Consider the following 18,220-nt stretch of genomic DNA (forward strand, 5'->3'; position numbering starts at 1 on the left):
ATTACAAGAGTCTCATACCAGCAAAAATGTCAGTCAGTTATTATCATTTTCATTTTACATAATGGGAAATAAAGACATGAATAAAGTGAAGTGATTTATTAAGCTCACACATGAAGTTATTTGTAAGATGGAACTAGAACGGAAACAATATAGTGTAATAGAAAAGACATCTGTTTGGGGGATCAGACAGTGCTAGGTTCAAATTCCTTCTACATCTCCTAGCACCTTGCACAAATTATTTAATCTCTCTGAACCTCAGTTTTATTATTTGAACAATGAGGTTAACGATAGTAATGGCTAATATTTATTGAGTGCTTACTATGTACAAAGTACTCTAGCAAGAGCTATGAATTCATTATCTCATTTAATTCTCACAAAAAGCCTTATAAGGTAGGTAGTATTATCAACTCTGCTTTATAGATGAGGAAACTGAGGCACAGAGGGGTTCAGTGAGTAGTGCATGGCTAATAAATAGTGGGGTCAGGACTTGAACATAAATAGATCAAATTCAGCTGTATATACTTCATTTGGTCCAGAGAGCTGGTGTGGGTGAGTGAAGGTGAGGGATCCACTGCAGGACAAAGTGGACGCCTGGAGCCAGCACCCAGCCTCCCCTCGAGGCCAGACTCTCTGTAGATACTTCAGAGGGAGACTATGAGAATACAGCAAGGCACTCAAGAAATTATTTGCTTTTACCCCTCTGATCTAATAAATGATGCTACCTCCTACAATGTACGACCTCAAATCTGCTTTAATTTTATGTTATAATGAACTTCTAAGGAGACGTGTGATTCTTTCTCTTGTACCATTCACAGTAAAGATAATTGCCCTGTGTACTTCTTGTTTTCATTTAGAAGTGGTAGCCCGTACAGGGCAGGTGACAGGGACAGTGGTTCTTATTCATCTGGGCAGCAGCTTCAGTGCTAATTCTAAACACAGGTGGTGAGAGAGACAGCCAACAGGAAGGCGGAAAGAATCACTGCTGACATGTGCAGCTGGGAAGATTGATGGTTTCCCTCTCTCTTTTTCCCCAATGCGTCGGCCTGGGGGCAGAGACGCAGGAGCTGCTGTGCTGGGGACAGTAAAATACACAGCACAATGTCTACCTTGCTGCAACACTGATTAATGAGACTGAAATGACACAGAAAACAGGCAGTGCTTCGGAAGGAGAACTCACAGGCCTTTCTTTCTTTAATGATTTCAACAAAAGCAGTTCCCATAAACTGCTGGGTTTGAACTGGAATATCCCGTGGTTAGAGCAGGCAGGGGTGTATTTGGTGGAATGTGTGGAGCGAAGGGTGAGAGGGTAAGGGGAGTTTGTAATGAAGTAAATTCACTTCTGATCGGTGGGTACAAATCATAACGAATGAATTCCTCTTCTCTGTCTGCTTGGCTGAAAAAATGTCATAAAATTCCAGGTAAAATAGCTATTTACTTACCTAACAATGTAAAAAGGACATGAAAATACACCCAAAAAGATTTTTCACCCGGATAAAAGTACTCATTTAGTTTTTTAGAGCTCGGAGATCGTATCACCAATTTTTCATGTTTTACCGCAGCTGCACAATGCATACATTAAAATACAGTATTTTCTTTTTGAGAAAAGATGAATTTTACCACTAAATATTATTTCTAGTACTTATTATTAACTACTTACAAGGCATAGCCATTTGGATTTCCCACCAGCAGCTCTTCAAACTTAATACTATATCCAAAACCAAATCTATTGACTCATAACCTTCCAGTCTGCTCCCCACAAACCTGCTGGTCTGTATTTTCAATCCTGGCTAATGAGAGAACCATCCACTCGGTCTCCCAACTGTAGGAGTCACTCCAGATTCTTTCCTTTCCCTCACCAGATTCTGTGAGTTAAAATCCTGCCTCCTTCAATCACTAGATATGTGATCTTTGGCAAGTATTTGTGCTTTAGTTTCTTCATCTGAAATCAACATTTTAATAGTACTATTTCATAGGATTATTATAAGAATGAAATACAGTAAGTCCCCTACATACGAACCTTCATGTTGTGAACTTTCAAAGATGTGAACGTGCATTTGCGTGTCCAATCACGTAAGTTAGGTTGTGTGTCTGGAGTAGTCACGTGCATGCATCCTCTACAAGTGGTTGTGCTTTTGTGTACTTTACAGTACAGTACTGTATAGATGACAGTACTGTACAGTATCTTTATTTCAAGCCCAGGATTTCTGGAAGCAAGCGTAAAAGCAGTGGTGATAGAGCTGGTACTACTGTACCTTTCAAGGTATTGTAATGTAAGATCTAAAATGTTTTCTTTATTTTGTGTGTCTGTTTTTTATGTATTATTTGTGTGAAAAGTATTATAAACCCACTACGGTACAGTACGATGTAGCTGATTGTGTTAGTTGGGTACCTAGGCTAACTTTGTTGGACTTAAAAACAAATTGGACTTCGCACGCTCTCAGAACGGGATCCGTTCCTATGTAGGGGACTTACTGTATATTAGTACATAAAAAGTGCTTAGCGTAGTGCCTGGCACATAGAAAGTGCTCAATAAATATTAGCTAAGATTGATCTTAAATGTGCTCACCATATATATATATATACACACACATATATACAAATATATATATTATATATATATACATATACACATATATATATAAAATTATACGGAGTGGTGGGTGTGTTAACTAACTTCATTGAGGTAAACACTTCACAATACACACGTGTAACAAACCATTAGGTTGTTCACTTTAAATGGACAAAATGTCAATTGTATCCTAAGCTGGAAAAAATTAGCTATTATTATTAACATTATCTAATCAATTGCTAAATCTTCAGGGATGTTATCCAACACAATTTCACTTCTCCCTCTCTATCAACATAGTCTAATCCCCAATCACCTCACCTGTACTGTATTAGTAGCTTCTATCTGGCTTCTATATCCTCCATACCACTACCTGAACTATCTTTTAAAAATAGTGAATCTCGGGCTTCCCTGGTGGTGCAGTGGTTGAGAGTCCGCCTGCCGATGCAGGGGACGTGGGTTCGTGCCCCGGTCCGGGAAGATCCCACATGCCGCGGAGCGGCTGGGTCCGTGAGCCATGGCCGCTGAGCCTGCGCGTCCGGAGCCTGTGCTCCGCAACGGGAGAGGCCACAGCGGTGAGAGGCCCGCGTATCACAAAAAAAAAAAAAAAAAAAAAAAAAAAAAAAAAAAAATTGTGAATTTACACTGGTTCTTCCTTTCCTACAAAGTCCAAACCCCTCAAGTTAGTGTATAAAATCCTTCACAATGTGACCTCACACACATACAGATTACTTAGACCTGGTAGGGGCAAATATCTCTATGAATGAACCCTAATTAAGCAACTGAGAAGTCTTATGAGAAGTTTTGGGTTAATGTTTTATGTTTAATATTTTATAACATGCTATTTTTCATTCATCATTCTAGCATTAGAGCCAATATCATATTCAACTAAAACCACAAGAGTTATCTTTAGGATCTATAATTTAAAACCCAAAATGTAAAAATATTTATATACCAACTGATATTATTCTAGGTCAGATTAAATTTACAGCATTTCCATTGTTGGGTATAGTGGCTTGAATATGTGCCCCCCAAATTCATGTCTATCTAGAACCTCAGAATGTGACCTTACTTGGAAATGGGGTCCTTGCAGATGTAATCAGTTAAGGTGAGGTCATACTTGATCAGAGTGGGCCCTAAATCCAATGACTAGTGTCTTTATAAGGAGAGGAGAAGACACAATAGAGATATAGAGGGAAAAAAGGTCATGCCGAAGGAAGCAGAGATTGGAGTGACGTAGCTACGAGTCAAGGAATGCCAATGTTTGCAAGGAGTCACCAGAATCTAGAAAGAATCCAGGAAGGATTCTTCCTTAGAGCCCCTGCAGAAGAGCATGGACTTGCTGACACCTTGATTTCAGACTCCTAGCCACCAGAAATGTAAGAGAATAAATTTCTGTTGTTTTAAGCCATCTGGTTTGTGATACTTAGTTATGGCAGCCTTAGAGAATACACTTGGCTAATGTGGTAAACTGATATGGTGAGTCTTTCAGGATCTGTAACTTGCCAGGTTACTGAGCATCTTCTCCAGAGCGGCACAAGCCCATGCAAGGCAGAGTAGAACATGAGCATTCTGCATTGGCTATGATGACTGGCCAAACCACAACCACACATATAATACATAGGTAGTGTGCTGAGGTGCAGGAAGCATTATTGGGTAGACCACATCAAATAAACAAACAGCTAAGATCAACTACAGGGATGCAATCCTAAATGAGATGCTGTTACTTTGTTCTGGGAGAAACAAAATTCTAGGATCATATTTGCACTGATTCCATAAAATTACTGTACATAGTTACCTTTGCTCCATTTATTCCTTCCATTTAAAAAAGTACCTCTGAAATTTTCCCTGTGCTGTAATCACTCAGAAAAATGTAAATTTACACTCAGCAAATACCATTTCCTTTGGTCAAAAAAAATATTGATTGTGCACCATTTTTCTGATGAAGTAGTATGATACACACTATTTGAACTGCCGTGGTCTATGGTTGTTCTCCTCTGAAAGGACTATTTTTTCTTTGAAATCTTAAGAGATTATTTTTTGGCATAATTACCCCAGTCCAAATGGTTTTGAGATATAGGTTTTCTTAGATAATAAACAGTGAACTATTTATTTTTAAAACCAAGACAATGTGTCTATAATTTTTCTTTGAAGCTCTTTAGAAAGAATTTTTTTGGCGGGGGGCGGGCTGTGCTGCATGGCTTGTGGGATCTCAGTTCTCCGACCAGGGATTGAACCCAGGCCCTTGGCAGTGAAAGCGCGGAGTCCGAACCACTGGACTGCCAGGGAATTCCCTAGAAAGAATTCTTAATAATGCTTTGTATGAAATAAGCTTGGGGAAAAAGAGGGGAAAAATTCACATTGGGAAACCAGTGTCAGCTGATCATTAATTCACCATCCCTCTTTATATCTGAAAGATATCTGGAAGTTATAGATGATAGCCCACAATGTCAGAGAACAAACAGTCCAACATATTTTTGACATGCCACACAGTTTTCTGCTTGTCATATCTTTGGGCCTCTTATATAAGTTCTGAAAAAACTGGTAACTTATGTAGATGCAGAGATTGTTGTCAAAGAAGTGTCAGTATGGGGGTCATTTCAGAGTTTCCAATTCCTCACACTTGTTAATAAATCTTAGAATTTTGCACAGTCGAGTACTTAGCTCTTCCTCTAAAACTTCACCATCCCACATTCGATTTTCTATTCATGTTTAATGGAAACGTCATAGTTCTGATTTGCACTCACTGTGTGTGTGTGTGTGTGTGTGTGTATACATGTACGAAATAATTCTACATTCCTTAGTCAGTTTTCCCATTGTGCATAACAAAATTCAAGAATATTTATTTAATTAAGGGAGCCTTGCTTTTTCTGATTTTATACAAATTGATGACATTTTTTTCATTCTGCTTTAAATTGTCTCATCATTTACTGTTGAATAAGCTGAAGAAACAGTTCTCATCTATAAGGTAAAACTGCATCACAGTTTCATTTCTCTAATTCCAATTGTTTCATTTGGAATTTGTGCTTTTTTGTGTTGATCAAGTTGTGAATATATAAACCAAAATAATTATTCTCTTTTATATTTTAGTTCGATTTCCAATTCCAAAAACCTGCCTTTATCCACCAATGAATATTTATCATGTCCTTTTTTCAGTAAACACTGTTTTCCAATAAACTTTCAAGTCTGATTTTATTTTTATATATTTTATCTCTTTACATGGTATAATCTATTTTGATAAACATGCCTTGAGTCAAAAATGAAAAATTTTCAACAACTTCACCACAAAATCAGCACTTACATTCAAACTGTAATGATTTTAAATGCACTTTACCTCTGCATTTTTGAGCCTCCTTTTTCCTCTCCAATTGGAAATTTTTTATGTTGTACATAATTCTCCTTTATGACTAAATATTAGTAGGTAAGATAATTAGTGCAAATAACAGAGTATTGCTCTTACCTCCAACAATTTCAATCAGATGGCTTGAAAGTACATCTTGAAAGTAGTACACTATTTTTCAACTACTTAGATGACACATTACTATATATTGAATAATGATTAATGATAAAATACTTGCTACCACAAGTGACATTATTGCTTGCCTCAACTCTTAGACATTTTTGTGGAAAATAACACTGACTTATTTTTTGATATTACTATTAAATAATCATAGTTACTGAGAAAGTAATTGCAAATGCTTGTGTCTTAACCATCAAATAATGAAGAAGAGCAAGAAATGTATGTACCAAGTGAAACAGAGCTGTTTTGTGTAGACAGGCAGAACTCCAACTGGGTAAAAATGATGCTTTTGAAATGTCATCAGTTGAGTTATACTAAAGTATTTTATATATATATATATATATATATATATATATATGATTTTCTTTTTAAATTTTCCATCTTGATCACAATTAAAAAAAATAAATTTATTAATTAATTTATTTTTGGCTGCAATGGGTCTTCATTGCTGCGTGCGGGCTTTCTCTAGTTGCAGAGAGCGGGGGCTACTCCTCCTTGAGGTGCACGGGCTTCTCATTGTGATGGCCTCTACTGTTGCGGAGCACAGGCTCCAGGTGCATGGGCCTCAGTAGTTGTGGCATGTGGGCTCAGTAGTTGCGGCTCGCAGGCTCTAGAGTGTAGGCTCAGCAGTCGTAGCGCACAGGCTTAGTTGCTCTGTGGCATGTGGGATCTTCCCAGCCCAGGGCTCGAACCTGTGTCCCCTACATTGGCAGGCAGATTCTTAACCATTGTGCTGCCAGGGAAGCCCAACAATTTTTTTTTTAAAAAGTACTGTTGCAGAAAAAATAGCCCAATGACCTATCAGATGATTTACATAACAAAGTATTTTGCAAATTCTCTCATGTTTTGAGCAATTTTGCCTTTTTTGTTGGTCCCTATCCTACCAGCTCTGCTGAGTTAATAAGACCCAAGTGCACTTTTTCAGCCTTTTTCTTCCACCACTCGAAGCCATGAATTGTAACCTTCTTTTAGTTACCTGAAGAAGCCATATTCTTTCTAACCTCTAACCCTTTGCCCATTCACTCCTCTCTGCCTGGTGTGCCTTTCTTCACCTGCCAAATTTCAATTTATCTTTTAAGACCCAGTTCAGATGTCACCACATTTATGAAGTCTTTCCCATCTTCCCAAGGTAAGTTGAGTTACTTGTTCCTATAAGTACCTACAATGCTTTGTTCTCCCTCTATTACAGCATGTGGTTGTACTGTAATTTACTTTCCCTGCAGGTCTACTACCCTCACCAGTCAGTGAAATACTCAAGGGCAAGATCCATGTTTCCTAACATTCTTAATATCAACAGGGTGGAGGTTTAATACATGTATATAAATGAGGTAGAAATGAATACTAACTATATGCCACTTATAGAATGAAGGAGCTGGAAGTCTGGTCTCACCTTCCCTGGCACTCAGTAGCCCCAGGGAAGAAGAGGATGAGGAAAGGATATTTACAAGACTAGCAGGGCATTTTCAAATTATCCCCTCCCAGGTTACCTGTGTAAATGCCAGGCATCTTTTAGTCAACAATACCTACAACTATAAGAACACCTTTCCAAATTCTTAACGTACTGTAATTTTAGTTGAATCTATAATAAAATACTATTAGAATAAAATGTGCTGATAAAACTGTTTTTATGAACCCCTTATAAAGTTGTTCAACTCTCCTCCGAATGCGAGCAATCTTACCTTAAGGTTGAGAGTGGATTTTATGTGATAATTTCCTGACATTTTATTTTAGCAAGGTGCAGTTAGAAGGCATTCACAAGTATACAGGGAGCTCATAGTGTAAATCCAATTTGATTTTTGATTAGTTCTGCCCTTAGGTAGAGTGTGTCTAACCTATACTACAGCACTATTTCCTTTTTCTGGAAGACAAGCACTGTGTGCACCCCACCAGGCACCCAGGAGCACACCTAATCCAGCAGGGGCAAAAACACAGCAGAACGCTGCAGGATCAGGATGTTTCGAATTGAGTTAGGGGATGGGATTTATGGGAAAACTGAGTGGAAATGTGGCTATGTTTTTTAATCTGAAGCCTTAAAAAGGATAAATTAACAATCTCAAAATCAACATCAGATGTTGTATGATGACTTCAACACGACAAATAACCTCTTAAAACAAAATATTTTGAAACCTAGTTCCTCCTTTGCTGACCTGCTGCTGCTATGGTTCAAGGGGCCAGGGCTTCCACTGTGACACTTCCGAACAACCAAAAGCAACATGGAGAAAAATGCTTTGGTCCTACTAGTGTCCCTGGTAGTAATGAAATAGCAAACTCCTAATGTTAACTGGCAAGTTGAGGAGAAATGTTATGTTTCAGTATCAGAATCATTTCAACCTCCCTTTATTAGGAAACAATCAATTTGGAATATTAGTTCACTGATTTAAAATCAAAACAAGCCCATGCTACTTTTTATAAAGGATAATAAAACAATTTTCCCAGTGAAAAAGTTACCTTTTACTAGCCTCATCTGAACGAGACCGCCTCTGCATACCACAGGTGCTCCATATGTAATTACTGACTACATGAGAATGTCATCACCAGTTTCTTTCTTATTCTCTCAGAAAAATAAAAGACTGGAAGTCTTTTTTCTTTTCTTTTTCAAGTGCTGTCTGTCCCTGTCTTCCTTTCCCATCAGTCTTCTGCTGAAGTAAAGGCACAAGCCATTAAATGTGAAATCTGGATCTTCTCTTACTACATCTGATACAGGATTCCTAACATGGGTTCCAAGCCTCCCTAACACACATGCTAGTCATTCAGTTTTAAGTAAGGACATCTGAACTATCTAAGTTACCAGAATTTAGTAACTTGGATGAGGAGGCAAAAGCAGGAAGGTGCAGGTTCCTTGGGGGCCACTGAAACTGCAAATATGGGCACAAATATGACATTTCTGAACTTGGGCCAGAAGCTACAAGCAGCAGAATAATGTGTGCTAGATCTAGCAACTCACCCTATCAGCCAGCATTGCCAAAACAAAATACCACTGCCATCTCTCATGCTAAGGAAAACCAACACAAAAAACTGGGGGCTTAGAGAAAAGGTTCCATCTATTCAGTCCTATTTCCAAACTGCAAACTGTTATGGGCTTAGTCTAATGATTATATTTAATTTCATCTAGGCCCTCATTAGGGGTCAAGAGTCGTTTAAATTCAATTACAATAAACTTTCAATAAGCACATCTAGATAACAAACCATCTCTCCTTCCTTCCTTCCTGCCAACCATCCATCCATCCATCCATCCATCCATCCTTGCACCCATCCATTCAAATATTTACTGAGCAGTAACCATGCACCAAACATCATGCTATGCAGTGGGGATACAAGAGTAATAAAATACAACCCCTGCCCTTGAGAATTCTGCAGTACAATAACTATCATCCCATGCCTAGCAATTCATTGGTCCATTTTATTTATAGCTGATTTTAAACCTCTAGTCTACTTAAGCCCCAGGAGCTTCCTTCCTTTTATCAGATGACTCCAGTTCTTCTTTACTGAGTTCAATATGTGGCATCATCTTCTCTACTCTGTACTGCCAAATATTTCCATGTAGATAACCATCTTCTCCCCTCTTTTGTTTTAGAGAGGAAAATCCCTCTAAGATTAACCTTTTCCCACTGTGCTGATTTTATCCCTTCTTGTGTTCTTAAGACTATTTCTCCATCCAGTTTTCTTTTGCTTTCTTCCATCTTAAATCTTTATCTCTTTACACATTCTTTCCTATCGCGTAGAAATATAAAAAGAGGTCTAGCCCTATCTGGAGTTATTTCTCCCTTCCCTACTCTTTCCCAATATTGCCATGAGAACCCTTCTGCCACCACCACTTTAACTCCCCATAATCTGGTTTCTCACCCACCAAGTTACTAAAGCTTTTCTAAAACCAGTAATGGTCCCTTAATCTTTCACTCCAACAGCCCCTTCCGTCTTGTTGTTCTTCAATGATCTCTTTGAATCTACCGACTGATGCTCTTTATTATCATACTTTAAAACACTCCTTGATTTCCACAAAACTACAGTGTTGCTTATACTTTAGCCTATCTGATATCTCCAATTTTGTCTCTGTTGGTTCCTGATTTTCTCTTCTTACTTGCTAAATGGGGTCCTACCACATAGCAGCGGGTTTCAACTTTTTTCTGCTATGACAGGTAATGCTCACTGAAAGGAGAGCCTCCCTTCTTCCCCTGTTCTTGTTCCCTACTTGGGTCAAAGAACGGCTCATTGAATTGATCAGCTTCAAGGACTGTGCCTGGGTCATGTTTGTTACCAGGTGAATCCTGCCCTTTCTGTCATCCCTATAAGCCTGCCTGGGGGCCAGGTCTGGCTCCCCAGACTCTCTCTTCCCTCATTCGGTAGATCAGGTTGATCTCTTGACCCTCTATCACTGGCAGCCGGTAACTCACGTCCCAATTTTGGGGTTTGGATGTAGGTAAAGAGCCTCAGGCCTAATTAAGTTTACCAGAGCTACACACTGGGGTATCAGGCCCATGCTAAGTTGATAATAAAACAGTATTTTAGTTCTCATAGGCCACCATATCCACCAAAGCTCACTCAGAGGGGATTCTTTAAAACTAAGAAGGGGTCCAGACAGATAATGGTAGTAAAAAAAATTTTTTAAGGACAAAAATAAATAAATATCTTAAAAAAAAAAAATCACAGGAGTCTGTGAGGGCCTGAGCTGAGATCAGGCACTATTCTAGATGCTGGTAAGACAACGGTGAAGGAAAAGGTGTAATCCCTGCACCCTGGAACTTACCTTCCAGCAGGGAATGGGGCCACTCAGCTCCTCCAACACACTATGCTCTGCTGCAGCTTTAAAGCCACCAGGGCAATAATGTGACCTGAAGGCCCTCCCTTGCTCCAATCTGTCCTGCTTGCAAATCCCTGAAATTCTTTTGGCAGAACTCAAAAATCTTTTCATGTTCAATAAATAACAAAGGGCTCAAAATGCTAAATACTTGGTTGAGGTAAAAATGATGAAATCCATTCATACTAAAGTACATCAAATAATAATAACAACGACAGTAGTAAATGTATATTGAGCACTCTGCTGTGCCAGGCTCTTTTCTTCACATTCCTTACTTAACTGTCACAACAAACCTATAACAACAAAATAGTAGGTGCTATGACTAGTCCCATTTTACAGGTAAGGTGACTAAGGCACAGAGGGGGTAAATAACTGTGATGTCAAGTCATTGTTAGAGCCAGAAGTCTGGCTCTAACAATGACTTGACATCACAGCCTTTCCCTTATTTTGTTTATAAGCCAGGGTGGGGATCTGAGAGCAGGCAAAAACTATAGGAAAAACAACTCGCCAACTACAGAAAGGGACAGTCCAGCCTGGGAGTGACCAAATGGAAGCTGAGAAGTTGTCAGCATGTGCACAAAGTTTAGCAGGGATAATGCTGCTAAGAGTCATCAACACTGCTTTGCTTGATGTATGGTTTGGAGATTTCGTTTATGGTTCTTAGCGTAGGAGAACTATTTGTTGTTCTCAATACCATATCTGAAGAGAGAAAAGAAGAACAGGAAGATTCTGAGAGTAAAGTCCCTGGATGATAAGATGAACGTGCGGACAGTACTAGTTTGGAACAGAATAAATAATAACTTTGGCACAAGGCACACAACCAGAGTGTTGCTGTCCACGACACCCCCTTTAGTAGCTGGCCAAAACCCAGACAGGGATTCTCCAGCTTCCTAGGTCAGCGTGGGAGACTTGGGAGTGGCCCTAATATTTAGGGTCAGCTTGTCGACCATTCTTGTCCACAAAGAAAAGTAATGCCATGGTTAGGGCTCTGAAACTCCTCCTGCCACCCCCTCTTGGCGTAAGAGGCAAAACGGCAATTGCCCTACAATTTCACCTACTGCAGAAGCTATAAATTCATCCCTAAGTACATCCTGCGAAGACCCAAACTAAGCTTGCTGTATCAGAGCTTAAGAGTTAGATGGCCTCCAGCTACCTTAAAACACAGCCATATGCTCCCTGATATTACAGGTCCTATTATGCAAGGCTCCTCCCCAATCCCAGAGGAGACCAAACGACATGCCATTGCTTGCTGTTGCTTCCTATCCACATTTTAAAATAACAGAATAAAAAGAAAAAAAAAAATCCAGCCACAATTGGCTCCAGTTGGTGTGAATAATGAGATGTGGTTGTCAGAATCCTGGAAAGCTGCCAGCATGGTCATTAGCTGGCCAGATACTGGGCCCACACATAAAAAGGGTAAGGAATACAACTTTAAATGAGGTCAATTTTAAGGAGACTTTAAATTTGGCATTTGGGTGTGAGATGAAACAATCTAGGAATTAAAATCCTCCTTGCATTAAGTGCTCTCCATAAGAAAGGGTATAGGTTGTGATGAGATGGAGCTTCCTCAGTTTTGGGAATCAAGCTTTGCCCAGTTAAAACTGGCCCTTTTTTTGAAGTGTCTGATGGAAGAATCCTAGCTTTGACAAGTCGGCAGTAATCCTTGTGATCTATCTTACTGGGATATATATTGTCACTGCAAAAATAAAACATACTACAAAACTGGAGAGCAGATCCTGCCTGTGATCATTAGACAGACTGGACCAAGTGCCTCAAGCCTTTGATGCCCCTGACATATTATTTTCTGGATGGTGTCCAGCAACCCAGTGCAGAATAGCTTTTTCTCTACTGTATCCAGATGGCAAATGGAAGAGATCAAATTCAACAGTTTCAGAGCTAACCTTAATGGATGTGAAAGGCTGGCTTCTCTACCAGCTTTTCAGGGATCTACAATACAAAAAAGGCCTTTGAAAAAAGAGACAAATAATTGGCTTTTTTTTTTTCCTCTCTTCAAAACTAAACCATGGATGTGGTAATCTGGTTTAAATCCATCTTCTGGTTGAAAAGGACAGCCAAATATCTGATCAGTTCTAATCACTGGCACTCTCATGACACTTTCTGTGAAGTTCAGATGGGTGTTGCTCAATATTCTAGATAGTTTTGTTTTGTTTTTTTTAACCTTTCAAGCAAATATTTTCAATCTTCCTCTATTTCCTTCAAACCTTAATTATATATACATATATATATATATATATATATATATATATATATATATATACACTTAAATGTTTAAGCAGCAGCATTTTATAGTAAGATTCACACACCCTCCACTAAAGGCTGAATTTCAGAATTGGCTATCATGAGCCTTACATATTTGTGTTATTGTATAAGCATACACTAGAACTTCACTATGAAGCCATCTGAACACAGAGGCATATGGTATGACAGTCTACCTCCCTCTTCAGACAGGAGATTTCACTCTCTGAAGTACCAGAAATACTTCATTATGAAACAATTTCACACAAAAGTCCTATGGTGTAGATCATAAGACCAGCTTTGTAATTAGTAAGTGGTAGAGGAGACAATAAGGAAGCAGGTTTTGAAAAGAAGAGAATAAGTTTATTTTCCATGAGTCAACAAAACAGATAGGTCAACTTAAAGTAGGAGTTCTTAACCTGGGTTCATGGACTTGTAAAACTGTACGCAAAGTTTTGAGAATTTATGTACATATTTTGCTAGGTAGAAGGTCCATACTTTAATGAAAGGAAATAGTGATGACCCCCCAAAAGTAGAAGAACTCTGAGGACAAGACTTAATGGAAACAAGATGAGGTACATTAACATATCTAAAGAAAGAATATGCCTCCTGGAGGGGTGGAAGCTTAGAAAAAGCAGCTCTTTTGGGAAAACTTTGGCCATGTGTTTTAAAGCAATGTCCAAGGGAAATGGTGCTATGACAACAGCCAGGAATATATTGCCCAAGGAGCATGTATGTTCCAAAATGGGGATGGAGCTTCAGGTTATCATAGCTTAATTACACTAGCCAATGAGGTGATCCAATGAATACCCTCCCACACCTTGTTCTGATTCCACACCCATCAAGCTACCTTATTTAATATTGTGGCTTCCCAATTAAATTTTCCTGCAAGTAATCAGTGAAGAAAAGTAGCTGGTCCTCCTGATTATTCTATCTTCATATATGATATATGGTGTGCGTGTATGCATCTGCAAGCACGTGTGTGTGCACATGTGCACAGACGCATGTGAATTGGACTCCTACCTACCTGGCTATTATCTTGGCTGGTTATTCTCATCCTCCCAATCTCTTAATGTTGAAATGCTCAAGGCTAGGTACTTGGACATCTTTTCTCTTTCCAAAAACACTGCCTAAATGATCCCACCCATCTCATAGCTTTAAGCAGTCTGACGACTTACAAATTTATATCTCTATCTAGACATCTCTTGAGGTTTGGTCTCATACATCCAACTGCCTACGTGACTTCTCCACTTAAATGTTCACTAGGCATCTAAACTCCACACGTCTAAAACTCAACTCCTGACCTTCCCTCCCACCCCCAAAGTCTTACTCCTCTTGCTGTCTTTACCATCTTTGTAAGTGGCAAATTCATTCTTCCAGTTGCTCTAGCCAAAAACCTTGGAATCATTCTTGACTCTTTCCTCCCATCGTACATCTATCTAATGAGTAAAAAAAAATCTCATTGGCTCTATATTCTTTAAAATAAATATCAAGAATGTGACCACTTCTCATCTTTGATGAAACCATCCTTGTCCAAGCCACTATCATCCCTTTCTTGGATCTTGTGCTAACGTCTAATTACAAGACATTGCTTCTATCGTGCTCTTCTATTTTTAACATAACAGCTAGGGTGAAGTTTAAAAACTTGTGTCAGCCCACGTTCTTTCTCCAAACAAAGCATTCCAATGGCTTTGCAACTCAATCCTAGTAAAAGACAAAGTCTTTACAGTTGCTTCTAAGATTCCATACAATTGACTTCTCTACTTCCACCTTCCTATTAGCCATCTGACTTCATGTCCTACTACTATAATGAACAGCATAATGCAAAACCAACCTGAGGTTAGGACGCAGGCTCCTTTCCCTTTTTAACTATCTGCATTTTGTTGTCAGTGTGACAAGTTACTTAACATCTGTTTTACAGATCGTCATCTGTAAAATGGGGCCAATAATAGCGCCACTTTATAGGGTTGTTCTGAGCATTATATGAGTTAATATGTACAAAGTAATTAGAAAAGTATCCAGCATAGTGAGTACTATATAGTATTTGTAAAATAAAGAAAATGCTCATTCTTCTTAAGCCACACTGGCTTCCTTGCTGGTCTTCAAACATGCCAGGTAAGTCTCCCACCTCATGGCCTTTCCATTTTTGTTTCCTCTGCCTGGAACCATCTTCCCGCAGATATCTACCTTGTATATGTTCTCACCACCTTCAGGTCTTTTCTCAGATCTCACCTTCTTAGAAGCCTTTGCTGACTTCCCAATTAAAAACTGTAATACCCTGTGGCAGTTACCATCTCCTGCCCCTGCTTTAGTTTTCTCCATATCAGCCATTATCATCTAACATACTATATATTAATTATTTGTCTCTCTCTCGGGAATGTAAGATTTTGTCTGTGTTCTTCATTGGTCTATCTCCAACACTTAGCACGTAGTAAGTGCTCAGTATTTGTTAATATATCAATATGTGTACAATATTCATGACTTTATTACTCTCATGAATTAGAAATGAGGACATACTTCACCAGGTGACATATCCAAATAATATACTGAACAGAATCTTTTAATAGTTCAGGAAACATTTGTACAAATGGTCCAAAATGTCTGACATGACTATATAAATGGGAGAAGAATAGATGTTTACACTTACTCGGCACTTTGTTGTATTCTCCCCACCTCCTAAATTGATTAAAGTCTTAGCAAGCTGGCTCTCTTTCTGCCCTAACTTCCATCATCTGAAAGAGTTCAATTATCAGGGAGATTACCCATCCAATATTCTAGCATTCAAAACATTTGTTTGAACTCTTCAACCTCAACTACCTGGTCCCATGGTTACACCCTGGACCTTGTCATCACCCAGAATTCCTCTGTTTTTGAAATCATAAATGTCAATATTCTACTCAGTCTATGACCTTCCGCCGTTCAACTTTTTCATGCTTTTATTCCCACTATACTTGCTCTCCAAGCTCACTTAGAAATCAGAGCCTTTGATTTTTCCATTCTCTCCTGGTGCAGCAGTCCCTATCTGATCTCTCTTCTTCCCTACCCAGCCTGGCCCCAAGGTCAATCACGTGGACTATGCTCTCATTAGCAATCTCAACTCCCCTTGCCATAAATAATGTCCTGACAGCCATGAAAAAACTCCAATCCTGGATCAAGCCTAGAAGGCTCATTCTTCGCTTATATACTTTGGTAGCTGAGCACTTTAGGTGAAAAATCTTAAAACAATGCAGAATCTACCTATAAATTTAAGTTATAGTTCCTTAGGCCCTCAACTCTCAACACTGCTTATTAAACAATTTTTAAAAACTTAGTACTCACAATGTGCCTGGTACTGTTTTAGACACTTATAAATATTAACTCATTTAATGCTCACAGTAATTCTGTAAGGTAGGCACTATTATTGTCTCTGTTTTACAGATGAAGAAATGAAGGCACAGAAAGGTTAAGTGACTTGCCAAGGCCATATTGCTAGCTAGTGGGGGAGCTTACTAGCTTCAAACTCTGGCAGTCTACCTATAGAGAGGTCGAGCTTTTAACTCATCTTACAGATGAAGAAAATGAGGTAGAGACATTCAGTAACTTGCCCAACGACTTCCAGTAACCAAGTAGAAGAACCTGACTTTGAACCCAGACAGTCTGACTTTAGTACCCATCTACTAAAGCACTAACTTATTCCATCATCTCAGGACTGAAGCCTTCTGAGAGAATTATATCCATCAGGTTTTAGAGTTCCTGAATTTCCCATCCCATTCCCAGCAAACTCATCTAGACCCACAGCCATTTCTCCTAGTCTCAGAGTTGATCTGTCTTGCCTAGTGTTCAATCATTTGCTCTGGATTGCATTTCTTTCCATCTCTTCCTGTATCTTCAGTCTCTCCATCTTCACTGGCTCCTATAATCATGCTCAACTCTGTTCCATCCTAAAAGACCCTACCTCCAAAAAATTCTCTTGGTCAGGCCATTTTTTAAAGCTCCCTTTTCCCTCTCTTGGCACTTCCTTCTCATTCATGCTCCTCAAACTTCCTCACCTCTCATCTCACCATCATTAATCTGCACCAATAACTCTTCTAAAGCTGTTGTTGTTACTAATATCATTAGTGATACACTAATTATAAACTCGAAGGGATAATTTTTAGTCTTTATCATACTATAGCACTATTTTTTTTGAATTTTTGAATTTTATTTTATTTATTTTCTTATACAGCAGGTTCTTATTAGTTATCCATTTTATACATATTAGTGTATATATGTCAATCCCAATCTCCCAATTCATCCCCCACCCCCCACCCCTGCCACAGTACTATCTTGCTCTTCATTTTCTCTTTGAAATTCTCTAGCCCTTTGATCCTTAGATCCACACTCTAATGATTCTTCTCTCATCTCTCTCTTTGTTGGATTTTTCAACTCTGGTCTCTCTCTCAATTTGAGACTACAAAGGGTTAAAACCCCCTGATTTTAAAAAAATTTTCCCACTTTACAGGCTTTTCTTGATGATCTCTCTAAAGACATAAATTTAAGTGCTACTCAGCTGACAGTAATCCCCTCAGTGGTCTTGGCTTTGTTACTGTTTTTTTGAAGAGCCACTCCTCTCTCTCCCCATCCCTTCTAACATGTGATCCACGTGGAAGCTGGATGACACTACCTCCACAGTCCGTGTAAAGGCAGGCATTTGACCCTCAGGAAGACAGGAGTCATGGAAGACTGACCAAAAGTCTGCTACTTAGACAGAAAAATAAGATGAGGGGATAAGCTGTGTCTCTATTTTGAGTCATAGATATGTTAATATATTCTCAATCAAAATTAAGGACACATGGTCTGCTAAAGAATTTCTGTTCCATTTTAGAATGTGAAAAACAATGTGGGAGATGTCATGTGGATGCTGAAACATTGGAATTTCCAAGACATTTTAAAGATTGATGGGTACAACTGGTTCTGGGTTTAACAAGATGTTTGGCCATTATAGTCACGGACTTATCAGGAAGATGCTGCAATCAAACTTGTCTAACAGACATGACATTCTATAACCGTTCTATGATTAGGCTAGGTTGATTTCGGGTTTTATTAAACATGTAAATGATAAACT

The 18,220-nt window shown here is 38.9% G+C and overlaps 1 protein-coding gene across 4 annotated transcripts in view; it reads right to left on the reverse strand.

Moving 5' to 3' along the window:
• Positions 1–18,220, reverse strand: part of WARS2 (tryptophanyl tRNA synthetase 2, mitochondrial) — an 88,336-nt gene that overhangs the window by 58,372 nt on the left and 11,744 nt on the right. The gene's annotated exons all lie outside the window — the stretch shown is intronic.

This window comes from Kogia breviceps, chromosome 1, assembly GCF_026419965.1.
Source record: "Kogia breviceps isolate mKogBre1 chromosome 1, mKogBre1 haplotype 1, whole genome shotgun sequence".
Taxonomy (NCBI): Eukaryota; Metazoa; Chordata; class Mammalia; order Artiodactyla; family Physeteridae; genus Kogia; species Kogia breviceps.